The sequence below is a fragment of the Acipenser ruthenus genome, chromosome 8 (genome assembly GCF_902713425.1).
Source record: "Acipenser ruthenus chromosome 8, fAciRut3.2 maternal haplotype, whole genome shotgun sequence".
Classification (NCBI taxonomy): Eukaryota; Metazoa; Chordata; class Actinopteri; order Acipenseriformes; family Acipenseridae; genus Acipenser; species Acipenser ruthenus.
Window position 1 is genome coordinate 27,781,313 of NC_081196.1, and position 13,903 is coordinate 27,795,215.

General features: G+C 39.2%; 1 protein-coding gene across 10 annotated transcripts in view; it reads left to right on the plus strand.

The window, feature by feature from the left end:
* Positions 1–13,903, plus strand: part of LOC117407178 (paraspeckle component 1-like) — a 153,682-nt gene that overhangs the window by 15,827 nt on the left and 123,952 nt on the right. The gene's annotated exons all lie outside the window — the stretch shown is intronic.

Sequence of the window (13,903 nt, forward strand, 5' to 3'; positions counted from 1 at the left end):
CGGGATGGAGGCCTAAGACCGATCCTCGACCTCAGACAATTAAACCTTTACCTGGTTCAAGATGCTGACTATGCAACAGCTGTTGCAGTCCATCAGACCAGGCGATTGGTTCAACTACGGTGGACCTGAAGGACACCTACTTCCACATCCCTATAAGACTGGCACACCAGAAGTACCTATGGTTCGCCTTTCAGGGGACCGTGTACAAATGTTGTGTCTTGCCATTCGGCCTCTGTCTGACTCCTCGTGTCTTCACAAAGTGCATGGAAGCCATATTGGCCCTGTTGAGACTCAAGTTGAGTTCTGAATTATCTGGACGACTGGCTCATCTGCGCCATGTCTCCAGAGCAAGCACGGCTTCACACAGACATCGTAACCGGTCACCTGTGCAGGGTTTCCCCTGGGTTCTAGATTTTTGTAGTCACTAGTGACTAATACTTTCTAAAAACATTAGTCACTCCAGATATTCAGTAGTCACTACTGGCGCACAGCTCAAGTCTTCAAGGGTGTTATGAATCCTGTTTTTATTTTATACCTTAAATCACTGTATTGACCAAAACAATTTAATTTAAACCGTTTTAATAATGCTCTACAGTTTAAATAAATTGGTAATGTTCAGCTGTAAAGTTTTAGAACATTAAAATTCAAGAACCAGATTTATTTGCCCTGAAAAGCTACATACAGACAAAGAATGCATTATGAATTACATTTTACACTATTGGCTAACAGTTTTGTTTTTTAATTCGCGCGCACAAGTTTACCGCAATCATGTATTTATATTGATGATAAAGTTATAGAAAAGAAGGCAAAGTACACTATCTACGCATCTCTGCAGCTGGCCTCAATACGACAACATATTACTGGCATTTTTTAATTATTCGTGAATAAAACGTACAGTACTGATGCTAATTAAAAAACAACAATAAAACGCTTACCTAGTATCAGTGTCATAGATGTCCATGCTTGTTACCACACAAATCACTGATAATGGCAGGGAAATTGGAGAGAGCTTCAGTCGCAAGACATTTTTGGCGTTTTTAATCTTTGATGGTATTTCGCCTTGATCGCCATTTGCTAGTAATGTACTAGTATTGAGCAAACAATCCACATTTTTTCACTGGATTGAAAGCTAAAACTACTCTCACACCAGACGTAACGGCTTGTCAAACTAGACCGCATGACAATACTATGGTTTCTGATTGGCCATACATTCTGTATTTTGAAATGTAGTACTTAAGTTACAATAAACTTTAATCGTGTCATTGAAAAGAATAAAATATCGACTTGCAGGCATGAACGCACACAGGAAATAAAATGAGTTAAAGACTAGGCTTAGTTTTTTAAAATGTCTTTTTTTGTATCCCAGACAAACTGCAGTAACCGCCCAACTGTTTATATTACATTTAAACAACGGGGCTTATTTAAAATGCACATATTTAATATGTAAATTAGCCATGTGTGCACTGAACGCTGTCACAGCGCGTCAGTCTGGTGTTAGCGATTAAACGCTGATTACGTGACAAAAGTTTGCAATAGATTGGCAAGTGGTACTAAATAAAATGCGTTGTCTGCCATTTCAGAATTTTTCTCGAGTACCGCAGTTTGAAAACTGCTAGAAGAAACCACATTACCAACAGATACAGTTTAATAGTAGTAGTATTTAACCCTTTGCTGTCCATTTATTAATCGCACGTCAGGCACGCCAGGTCTAATTAATTTTCACACGCGCAGTTAATTTTAGACGCGCTGTTTAAAAGTATTTTTTTCCACAGTCAAACGGGTTTAAATGGCCCTGCATATCAACAAAGCACTCACTAGGCATCTCCAGCCCCGCCCCACCCTTTTGTTCGCTATCACTTTCACCTATGTAAGAAATAAATAATAATAATAATAATAATAGTCGTACATACCGATCGATCATCTCCTGATCACTCGTTTTATCACCAAACTCCTCAATAATACAATCCAAGTCATTATTTTATTACTATAACATCTCAAAAAAGCTCTGCAAATGTCCATGATAGTCTCTGTGCGCTGATTCAGTCAGCCAACTTGTTTACTTACAACCGCCCCGTTATCTGATACCAGATACCATGTATGACTAATCATGAGATACGCCTTTTTTTTTTTTTCGACTTGTCTCGGCTCCTGTCGCTCCCACTCGGCAATTGAATGGTTTTCTCGGCTTTTTCCGGAGAAAAAATGACTAGAAACCCGTTTTTTGCGTTGCTATAATGATGTCGGACCCAGTCCGACAAAGGACCTGTGAGGAATAATTGCAATGTCGGACCCAGTCCGACAATGGACCGCAAAGGGTTAAATGCCGTTGTCCTGACTGGTAAATTCTTCCAGCTTCCCCTTTTATTTTGACAATTTCCATATAAAAAATGACATTTTTATCTTGACATTTTTCATTCTTAGCCACCAAGTAAATATTTTGGACAGTTTTCAAAACAATTGTTGCTTTATTTTTACACGTTGGTGTTGTTGATATGATAAACGCGTATATCTGCTTCAGGTTAAACGATGGCCCGTGTTACACAAAACACTACAAATAAAATGTCTAATATACACTATGTATTTCGTTGGTTTTGTGGATTTGCTATGTTTTTAACTTATTTTAATACTGCACATAATTATATAGTTTAGTAAATGATACTTACCAAAACCATGCTGCACATGAACTGTATTACATAAGAATTTCCTTTATTCCGATTCCAGTGGTGTTTTCTCAATGCAAGATGTATTGTAGGCATATATACTGTGCTGTGTAAAACCACATACACTGTATATATACAATTTTATCATGCTCGTTATAGGCCTACTGGCGAAATGGTCAAGAGACAGTTGGTGCTTAACACATACGGAATAATTTTGGCCCTGAATTTTACCATTTTTGGTCATAGAAAAGACACATTTCACATATTTTATAACGTTACCGTAGGCTACTTTTTTTCTTTTTTTAGGTAATGATATGTTTTCGGTTCACAAATCTTCTGCAGACAGTATTTTTAAGCACAACTATAATAACCTATATTTCAAGCTTATTACTTATACTTCCAGAAGCAATGGTCGGGTGTAACGGATATGAGGTTATATTTGCGCCGGGCCATGTTGTTAGCAAGCCTGATGTTTTACTGCCTGTGTAACCAGGGCGGGTGTGAGCGCATTCTACTGGACTGGAGTAAAAGCACGGGAGTTTAATTATGAAAACGCAAGTGTAAAGAAACAAGTAAAAAAGATTAGCCTGTCGTCCGACATGTCATGGTAATACAACATACATTCATTTACTGCGTATTGGTATTGATTGCGTCTGGTCAGGGAAGGGGGACACACGAGCGCGTTAAGAGAATTTCAGCGGGACATTGGCGCAATGGCGCTAACACTGCGGATGCAAAGGTTTGAGCAGAACTCTCCTGTAGTCGTGAAAGCGCAGCGGCAGAAGCTGTCAGATTGCAAAGAATAATGCAAGGCTGAAAGCTATGCCAGCACCTAGTACAGCCTCATAAAGCAGTCTGGGTTACCATGGTAACTGAGGTGCTGAATGGCTGACTGTGTATTTACATCGCTTACCACTGGATGAGAACGTTGCAGAGTCAATGAATCGATGAGGCCGAGGCGCTGATCTGATCAGCAACAGTGACTCTATGGTTTAGCGATCCCTTCTTTTTAAAGACCGAGACGTTGTGTGTGACTTTAACAAAAGGGATTTTTTTTTTATAGTACAAACAGAAACGATCGTCACTAGTGACGATTCCACTTTTTTTTTTTGTCGTCACTTTCAAAAAACATTCGCAAATTACGAGAGTGACGAGCGACAGCGAAACCCCTGCCTGTGCTTCTTAGGTCTGGCGGTGAACAACCCACTGCCCTCAGTACTTCTCTATGAAGCATGAGAACTCCCTGGGGATAGATGCTCTAACCCACCAGTGGCCGGACCATCTTCTGTACGCGTTCCCAGCATTTGCGCTGCTCCCACTGAGTTTAGAGAAGACCAGACTAAACAGGGCTAGGGTCCTTCTAATAAGCCAAAACAAATCTGGTTCTCTTTATTGATACAGGTCCTGACCGGCCAGCCATAGGTGCTGCCGAAGCACGACGACCTCTTCAGTCAGGCGCAGGGCACCTTGTGGCACCACAACCCAGCGATACTCCAACTCTGGGTTTGGCCCCTGAATGGCTACACTTGAGTCATTTAGGGTTGTCAAATAGGGTGATTGACACCCTGAAAAATGCCAGAGCAGCCTCCACACGCTCTCAGTATGCCTATAAAAGCATGGTGCTTGGGTGAGTGAATTGCAAGCTTTTTCTGTATTGAAGGCTTGCTTAATTTTTTCTGAGGGTAGGACAAAGGTTTCCCTTCGGACCAACCCTGCCTTTCTGCCGAAAACCATTTCAGCGTTCCATGTCAACCAATTAGTGGAACTGGAGGCTTTCCAACCCCCTTCCTTTTTCTTCCAATTAAAGAGCGAAAGCTCCATGCGCTTTGACCAGTTCGAGCTTTAGCGCATTATGTTGACAGGACACAAAGTTGGCGGAGAGCAGAGCAATTTGTTGTCTGCTATGGGCCTAAGTCGCAAGGACAGGCAGTTTCAAAACAGAGGTTGTCTTAGTGGTTGACTGATACAGTCAGGACCGCTTATGACATAGCCAAACCTTCGTCCACGAGAGAAAATAACTGGCCATTCCACCAGGAGCCAGGTGACTTCATGGGCTTTATTCTAGGGTGCATCTGTCAAAGACATTTGCAACACGGCAGTGTGGGGCTCCTCCCACACCTTCACCAGGTTCTACCCGCTAAACGTTGTGGACCCGCAAAACCCTGTTTTCTGCACAACAGTGATCACACCGGCCTCCCAGTCCACCCCTACAGCAGTCATGAGGCGAGTTACTTCCATACTTTTTATCATGCTGGGGTAATTATTTTACCTTGTGGCTCTTAAGCCGAGGGGACACTGGTCTACATGTTGCTGGAAAAATGTAGAAAGGGATACTTTTTTTGTAGAAAGTGATGTGCAAAGGACTGTTGATTTTGTAGAAGCAACATTACGTCATAGAATAAGTCAGCCAATGAAAGTGATGTAAAGCCATTTGACTAGCTTCTTCCCTGGCAAAAAAACTTAGAAAAATGTGTTTTTTTTGTTTTGTTTTTTTTAAATAGGTGGTATAGGCAAGACAATAAGTGTTAATTGGTCCATTCCTGGTAGTTAATGATCAATTTGTCAGTTAATGCCATGAGATGTAGTGGAGCGGCATTAATGTTGACAAATTATTAATATTGTATTCCTTGAAAAACAATTTACTATAATGAACCGTTTTAAACATAATGTTGTGTTGGCATTATAGTCTAATATTAGAAATTACAAAAAAAAAAAGCCGGTTTGGTGCCGATGCTGAAGCATTGGAGCGTTCATGTTAAACTGCAGCAGTGTGTTAATGGTATGTTACATTTAAGTTTCAAGTTGTGTTTTCAATGGTCATTTTGTCTCAAAGGCTTTCATTTGATACAACTTAATAGTAATGGATAAAGCGAGTCCTACTTTTTGTTTTAAAGCCGTTTTTGAACATTGCAATTCAGCAGATGCAACTTGCAAACATTATTACACAGTTACTGATATCTGATTTGTAGAAAAACAAAAAATCACCTGGCACAATTAGGAATTCTGTTAAATAATATAATAAAGAAAACTATAAATAATCGCATTTCAACTTCTCTCTATTTACAAATGGTTTTTTACACAAATAAAACAGAAACATTCAAGCCAAAAATAACACATTCAGAACAAAAATGATGAGGGCAATGGTAAATATTACTAATACAATCCTATATATACATATTTAAGAAAGGTTTATTTTTTTACAGTGCTCCCTCGCTATAAAGCTCTTGGTTACAACACGCCTCGGTTATAACACTCCTACAGCATGTCCCCCAGTTCCCTATACTATTCATGTAATATTTCTACAGTAAGTACAGTACTGGTGTTCAAACTGTAAACAACTTCTCCCTCTAACTGTTTTTCTCTCCCTTTTGATACATTATCTGAACTGAAGAAAAGCTGTGCTGTCACTATAACACAGACATCTTAGTCAGCATGTGTTTTATAACGAAATAAATATTAGGCCTATTACATGGTTCTTTCCTAATATATTCGCTTTTTTGCTGCAAGAGGAGCTGCGGCTTTCTACGGGAGACAAGATGCTTAAGCTTCGCTTCAGCCCCGCTCCTGCAGCCGAACCTGGGGCGAGCCCATTCCCTCTTCCCCTCCTGACCTGCTGTCCATCTTGCACTTGGTTTGCTTGTCTGTCACTTCGAACAGAACTCCCGACTGCCGTTTAGCCAGGCTCTTACTGCTAATTAAAATGATCCACCAGTGGGAATGTTTACGACTGTAAGTCGCCCTGGATAAGGACGTCTGCTAAGAAATAAATAACAATAAAAAAATAATAATGTTAGCTTTTTTTTTTTTTTTTTTTTTTTGTAAAAAATAGTGTTGATTACATGGTGCTTTATGCATGGTTAATTCACGGAAAGTTACATTTTTGCTTCACTATATGTACGTTATAGAGAGGGAGTTATTTTATTTTGTATTTTAGTCAGATGTGTGTTATGTGTTCCCCGAGACCCGCTTTCTAGAGAGGGAGCACTGTGTGTGTTTAATATATATATATATATATATAAGTATAAAATCACTTTGAATTTAAAATAGTTTTACAATTCTTTTCAGCGATTTCAGTCAACAATGTATCAAATATGCAGAATATATCGAAACATTACCAAAAAAAAATAAAGTGTTAGCGTTGTCACGATACCAGAATTTTGAACTTCGATACGATACCAGTTCAATTTCACGATACTCGATACCTCTTCAATACCACAGCAAAAAAATAAAAATCTTAACACACAAAATAAGAGAACATTCCTTTAATAAAGGTAACAATCTTGACTCTAGGTCAAACGGTGCAGGTGCAGTAAACGTAATTTACATATTATCACTTAAGAATATTTTTTGTGTAGGACTATGATTGACTTAATAGTTCAGCTTGTTTTTGGTAGTGAAATAAAGAGGATAAAGTAAAACTACAGTGGATGAATTTTAGATTTTTATTAAGTGATTCAGGCGAGTGCTCTGTACATTATTGACAGAGAAAAGATATATGATTATATATTGAAAGACAGCAGGGAGGGGGTTAAATCCTCCCTGCAGAAAAACATGTGCGTAGGCACCTTGTGGGTTTGTTTTTGTTAATTGTTTAATTGTTTTTGTTAATTATTTGATTGTTAATTATCCCCTGCACCTGGTGGTAATTGAAAATTAGAACCAGGTACAGGGTATTTAAGAGATGCAGTCAGTTTGCTCAGGGCTGCTGAAGAGTGTAGAAGCCCGACTGTGTGCTGGTGTGTGGGTACAGCCGTAATTTAAAAGGAAAAGGTAGTGTAGAGCCTTTTTGTGTGTGCTGTTTTGTTCATTTTGTGTTACAGGTAAACAGCTTAGCTGTCCTGTCTTTTAGTTTAGGTTCCTGTTTTGTTTAGTTAGTGCTCATAAAAGAGCTAGGTGTTTGTTTTGTTTATTTTTGTTTTTGTATTGTTTATTAAAAATAGCGCAACCGCGCTTTGAAAATCCATTTCTGTGCCTGGGTCAGTGTTTTTAAAAGGGCCAACGAACCGAGTGAGTGGTGCAATCTTATTACTATATTACTATATATATATATATATATATATATATATATATATATATATATATATATATATATATATATATATATATATATAAAATAAATAATAATTCTAATTACACACAGTGCCTTGCAAAAGTATTCAGACCCCTGACCAATTCTCTCATATTACTGAATTGCAAATGGTACATTGAAATTTCGTTCTGTTTGATATTTTATTGTAAAACACTGAAACTCAAAATCAATTATTGCAAGGTGACATTGGTTTTATGTTGGGAAATATTTAAGAAAAATAAACTGAAATATCTTGCTTGCATAAGTATTCAACCCCCACACATTAATATTTGGTAGAGCCACCTTTCGCTGCAATAACAGTTTTAAGTCTTTTGGGGTAAGTATGTACCAGCTTTGCACACGGTGTCGGAGTGATTTTGGCCCATTCTTCTTGGCAGATTTGCTCCAGGTTGTTCAGGTTGGTTGGACGACACTTGTGGACCGCAATTTTCAAATAGTGCCACAGATTCTCAATGGGATTGAGATCAGGACTTTGACTGGGCCACTGTAGGACATTCACCTTTTTGTTCTTGAGCCACTCCAATGTTGCTTTGGCCTTGTGCTTGGGATCATTGTCTTCCTGAAAGGTGAATTTCCTCCCAAGCTTCAGTTTTTTAGCGGACTGAAGCAGGTTCTCTTGCAGTATTTCCCTGTATTTTGCTCCATCCATTCTTCCTTCAATTTTAACAAGACGCCCAGTCCCTGCTGATGAGAAGCATCCCCACAGCATGATGCTGCCACCACCATACTTCACTGTAGGGATGGTGTGTCTTGAGGCATGGGCAGTGTTAGGTTTGCGCCACACATAGCGCTTTGAGTTTTGGCCAAAAAGCTCTATCTTGGTCTCATCTGACCACAAAACCTTTTCCCACATCGCAGCTGGGTCACTCTCATGCTTTCTGGCAAACTCCAGAAAGTGCTTTCGGATGGTACTTTTTGAGTAACGGCTTCTTTCTTGCCACCCTCCCATACAGGCCAGTGTTATGCAGAGCTCTTGATATGGTTGACTGGTGCACCATTATTCCACTCCCAGCCACTGAACTCTGTAGCTCCTTCAAAGTGATTGTTGGCCTTTCTGTGGCTTCTCTCACAAGTCTCCTTCTTGTTTGAGCGCTGAGTTCTGAGGGACGGCCTTTTCTTGGCAGTGCCTGGGTGGTGTGATGCAGCTTCCACTTCCTGATTATTGATCCAACTGTGCTCACTGGGATATCCAAACACTTGGATATTATTTTGTACCCATTCCCTAATCTATGTATTACTTTCTCTAACTTCTGTAGAATGCTCTTTGGTCTTCATTTTCCTGACCAATGATCCTTCAACAGTGGGGTTTTTATCCAGAAAATGTGACAGCAACTTTAATGGTTCACAGGTGGAGGCCAATGGTAAGGTAATTGTGTCCTCGTTAGGGCAATTTCTTTCATGGGTGTAAACTGGGAGCTTCCACAGCACAGGGGTTGAATACTTATGCAAGCAAGATATTTCAGTTTTTTTTTTTTCTTAAAAATATTTCCCAACATAAAACCAATGTCACCTTACAATAATTGATTTTGAGTTTCAGTGTTTTAAAATAAAATATCAAACAGAACGAAATTTCAATGTACCATTTGTAATTCCGTAATATGAGAGAATTGGTCAGGGGTCTGAATACTTTTGCAAGGCACTGTATATGTATGTGTCTGTATCTATATATATATATGTCTAACTAACCTACTTGACTTTTTTGAGGATGCAACATTGAAAATGGATAACTGCAAAGCATACGACATGGTTTATTTAGATTTCCAGAAAGCTTTTGACAAAGTCCCGCATAAAAGATTAATTCTCAAACTGAACGCAGTAGGGATTCAAGGAAATGCATGCACATGGATTAGGGAGTGGTTAACAGGTAGAAAACAGAAAGTACTGATTAGAGGAGAAACCTCAAAATGGAGTGAGGTAACCAGTGGTGTACCACAGGGATCAGTATTAGGTCCTCTGCTATTCCTAATCTACATTAATGATTTAGACTCTGATATATTAAGCAAACTCGTTAAATTTGCAGACGACACAAAAATAGGAGGAGTGGCAGACACTGTTGAAGCAGCAAAGGTCATTCAAAATGATCTAGACAGCATTCAAAATTGGGCAGACACATGGCAAATGAAATTTAATAGAGAAAAGTGTAAAGTATTGCATGCGGGCAATAAAAATGTGCATTATAAATATCATATGGGAGATACTGAAATTGAAGAAGGGAACTATGAAAAAGACCTAGGAGTTTATGTTGACTCAGAAATGTCTTCATCTAGACAATGTGGGGAAGCTATAAAAAAGGCTAACAAGATGCTTGGATATATTGTGAGAAGTGTTGAATTTAAATCAAGGGAAGTAATGTTAAAACTCTATAATGCATTAGTAAGACCTCACCTAGAATATTGTGTTCAGTTCTGGTCACCTCGTTACAAAAAGGATATTGCTGCTCTAGAAAGAGTGCAAAGAAGAGCAACCAGAATTATCCCGGGTTTAAAAGGCATGTCGTATGCAGACAGGCTAAAAGAATTGAATCTATTCAGTCTTGAACAAAGAAGACTACGCGGCGATCTGATTCAAACATTCAAAATCCTAAAAGGTATAGACAATGTCAACCCGGGGGACTTCTTTGACTTGAAAAAAGAAAAAAGGACCAGGGGTCATAAATGGAGATTAGATAAAGGGGCATTCAGAACAGAAAATAGGAGGCACTTTTTTACACAGAGAATTGTGAGGGTCTGGAACCAACTCCCCAGTAATGTTGTTGAAGCTGACACCCTGGGATCCTTCAAGAAGCTGCTTGATGAGATTCTGGGATCAATAAGCTACTAACAACCAAACGAGCAAGATGGGCTGAATGGCCTCCTCTCGTTTGTAAACTTTCTTATGTTCTTATGTTCTTATATATAGATATAGATAGATATATATATATATATATATATATATATATATATATATATATATATATATATATATATATATAGATAGATATATAGATAGATAGATATATTTGTGCTTATAAATGTGACTACTGGGGTTTCAGGTAAGTACCATATGTGGAATAAATCAGCACAAACTGGGGGTTCAGAAAATAAAAAATACATTGTTTGATTTGATACCCATTAAATTTAGTAAAGAAACAATAGGGCAGCAGTGTGGAGTAGTGATTAGGGCTCTGGACTCTTGACCGGAGGGTCGTGGGTTCAATCCCAGGTGGGGGACACTGCTGCTGTACCCTTGAGCAAGGTACTTTACTTAGATTGCTCCAGTAAAAACCCAACTGTATAAACGGGTAATTGTATGTAAAAATAATAACTTGTAACAATTGTAAGTCGCTCTGGATAAGGGGGTTTGCTAAGAAATAAATAATAATAAACAAAAAACTAATGAATGGCAGGATGAAAATAAAATATGCTTTTTAGAAAAAAAAACATTTGTTGTCAATAAATATTTGCTCCATCCAGTGCTTTCTCACGCAGCGTGAAGCAGTCAGTCAGATTCTCACTGACGTAGATGCCCATATTGGGTATAACTAGAAAGCCACAGTCCGCCCCTTTCCAAGAGTGACAGCCATATGCGCCTATGATATATCGCTCTCGTGTACTACATCTTAGAAGGCCGAGCCTGGAGGGGCGACCGCAATAAAGCTAGACTAACCTCAGAGAGAAATCTGTTAAGTGTGTTTGATACGTTGACAGATAATTAGAGTTGTTATTTGTAACATTAATGTGAAGACAGACAAATACTATCTATCACTCCAACGTAGAGCACAACACTGTATATATTAGCGCGAAGTTAGCTAGCTTTCTTAATTTCACATGTCCCAATCGTTTTCATTGAGGACATGTATTTTTAACTTATATATGTGATGCATTCATTCAATAATCTACGCTGTCGCTAACCTGTCTGAATTATTTGAAGAGGTCAGGCTGCCTGTCCGCCAAATGCTTCGCTAAATTTGAGGTGCTGCCTCCTTTTGTTTGTACCGTCTTAAAGCACCGTTTGCATATGGACTTGGATGGATCTTTTGCTTTGCCCTGCTCATTCGCTTCATAAACGAAATATTTCCACACAGCACTCCTACTGTTCTCTTTTTCTAAGAGCGCGGGCTGCTGGGCTTGTGTGCCTTCCATCTTAACCTTTTATTCCTGAATCCCGGCTGTCTCTTTGTTGTTTCCACCTGGAGTGTATGGTGTCCCTGCGCGGACAAAAAGGGAAGCTTTATTTTTATTTTTTTTTTAGTACGACTCCATCTTTTACGTGAAGGACGCAAACACGCAATTTTCATTATACAAGTACAGATTGCTCCGATACTTTCTGTTTTTCGGTATTACCGAATGCATAATTAATGAAGCTCAGAACCCTTTTTGAAATTTGGTATCGCGGTAGTATCAAAGTATCTGTATTTTTGACAACCCTAGAAAGTATATTTCACTTATCTGAAGTTGAGAGTACAGACTCCTGTGACTCTGCTTCTTATGGGCTCGGGGGCGGACCCTCAGCAGCATCACAGGCTCTGGCGAGCAGCATTGGTATAGTTGTCAGTTTCCTGTGCTCTTCAAGAGACATCATCCGTTTTGTAATGGTTAATATTTCTATTTTGGCGAACCAGGGTTATGATAATAGCCTAACGTTTTCTTTTGTGTTGTCAATATAATTGTAAATAAAACTTTGAAACTGAAATTACTGTCTGGAAAGCACTTTCCTTATAAGAGCAGCCTGACACAATCAGTGTCACTCCACTACAATCGTTACCACTCGGAATAACAGTCAATGACGCTCTTTGAAAAGTATTGCCTATTTGTATAATCTTAGTATGTTTCAAATCTATAATTGGGGCTTCTGATTTTCAGTGTTTTACCCTGGTTCTGCTTGCCACATGCTCTGCATTCTTTGCCTTTCGCTGGACACTCCTCGGTGCGGATACAATCCACCACTTCATTAAGTTTCTGCATTAAGTGTGTGTGTGTGTGTGGTCTGCTTTTGTGGCTTCTGGAAAGCTGGCTTAGAATTGCACTGCTATTTGGGATCCTTTTGTTTTGTAGTTAATTCAGTGGGGTAAAGTAAGGACTACACAACGCATTCTTTACTCCTGGGATATTGTTCTAATATATATATATATATATATATATATATATATATAATATACTTTTTTTATAAAGCGCCTTTCATAGTGGACCACCATCACAAAGCGCTTTACATTTTTATTTTCTCCCAATTTGGCATTCTCCCAATTATTTTTAGGCTCGGCACACACTGTCCTCCGAAGCATTTGCCTTCAGCTGACTGCTTTTTTCACACCGTGCAGCCACCTCAGAGCTACAGCGTCGGAGGACAACGCAGTTCTGGGCAGCTTACAGGCAAGCCCGCAGACACCCGGCCAGACTACAGGGGTCGCTGGTGCGCGGTGAGCCGAGGACACCCTGGCTAACCGAAAACCGCCCCCCCCCTCCAGGGCGCCGCCCCCTGGAGCTCCCGTCTACGGTCGGCAATAGAATAGCCTGGACTCGAACCAGCAACCTCCAGGCTATAGGGTGCATTCTGCACTCCACTTGGAGTGCCTTTACCAGATGTGCCACTAGGGAGCTTATTGTTCTATTTTAACGTATTACATATATTGTAAGTTCTTGCTGTAAAATAAAGGCACACACACACAGGGTCCACTGCCACGCCCCCTGCCCTTGCTGCTATGCTGTCTCTGCCTGCATTCAGAGCAATATAATGGCTTTCATTACTTTTTGAAAAACAAGCGAATATTTAAATTGAGCGAATATCCGAACGTGAAAATCCTATGTTCGTCCCAGCACTATATTATCATAAGCATCTTATGATATACCGAAGCGTACTAGTAAATGCAGGTGTATCACTGGAGAATGTATTTATTCCTGCATATTGTCAATTAACAAAATAATCATTAATGGCGAAGAATATATGTATTACTGCATACACATTTTACATAAACAAAAAACATTGATGTCGAATAATGTGTATTTCGTAAAACAAGTTACTATGCCTTGTCCAATAGATGTAATGAATATTACTTGCATTTTTAATAATCTGTTGTGTAAATGCATTTTTTTCAGATTGCTTTAGCCTAGTTTAAAAAGCTGCTTGCATTTGTGCACAAATACATGACAGTTTCTCACTGTCCAGCTGCACTTCACCC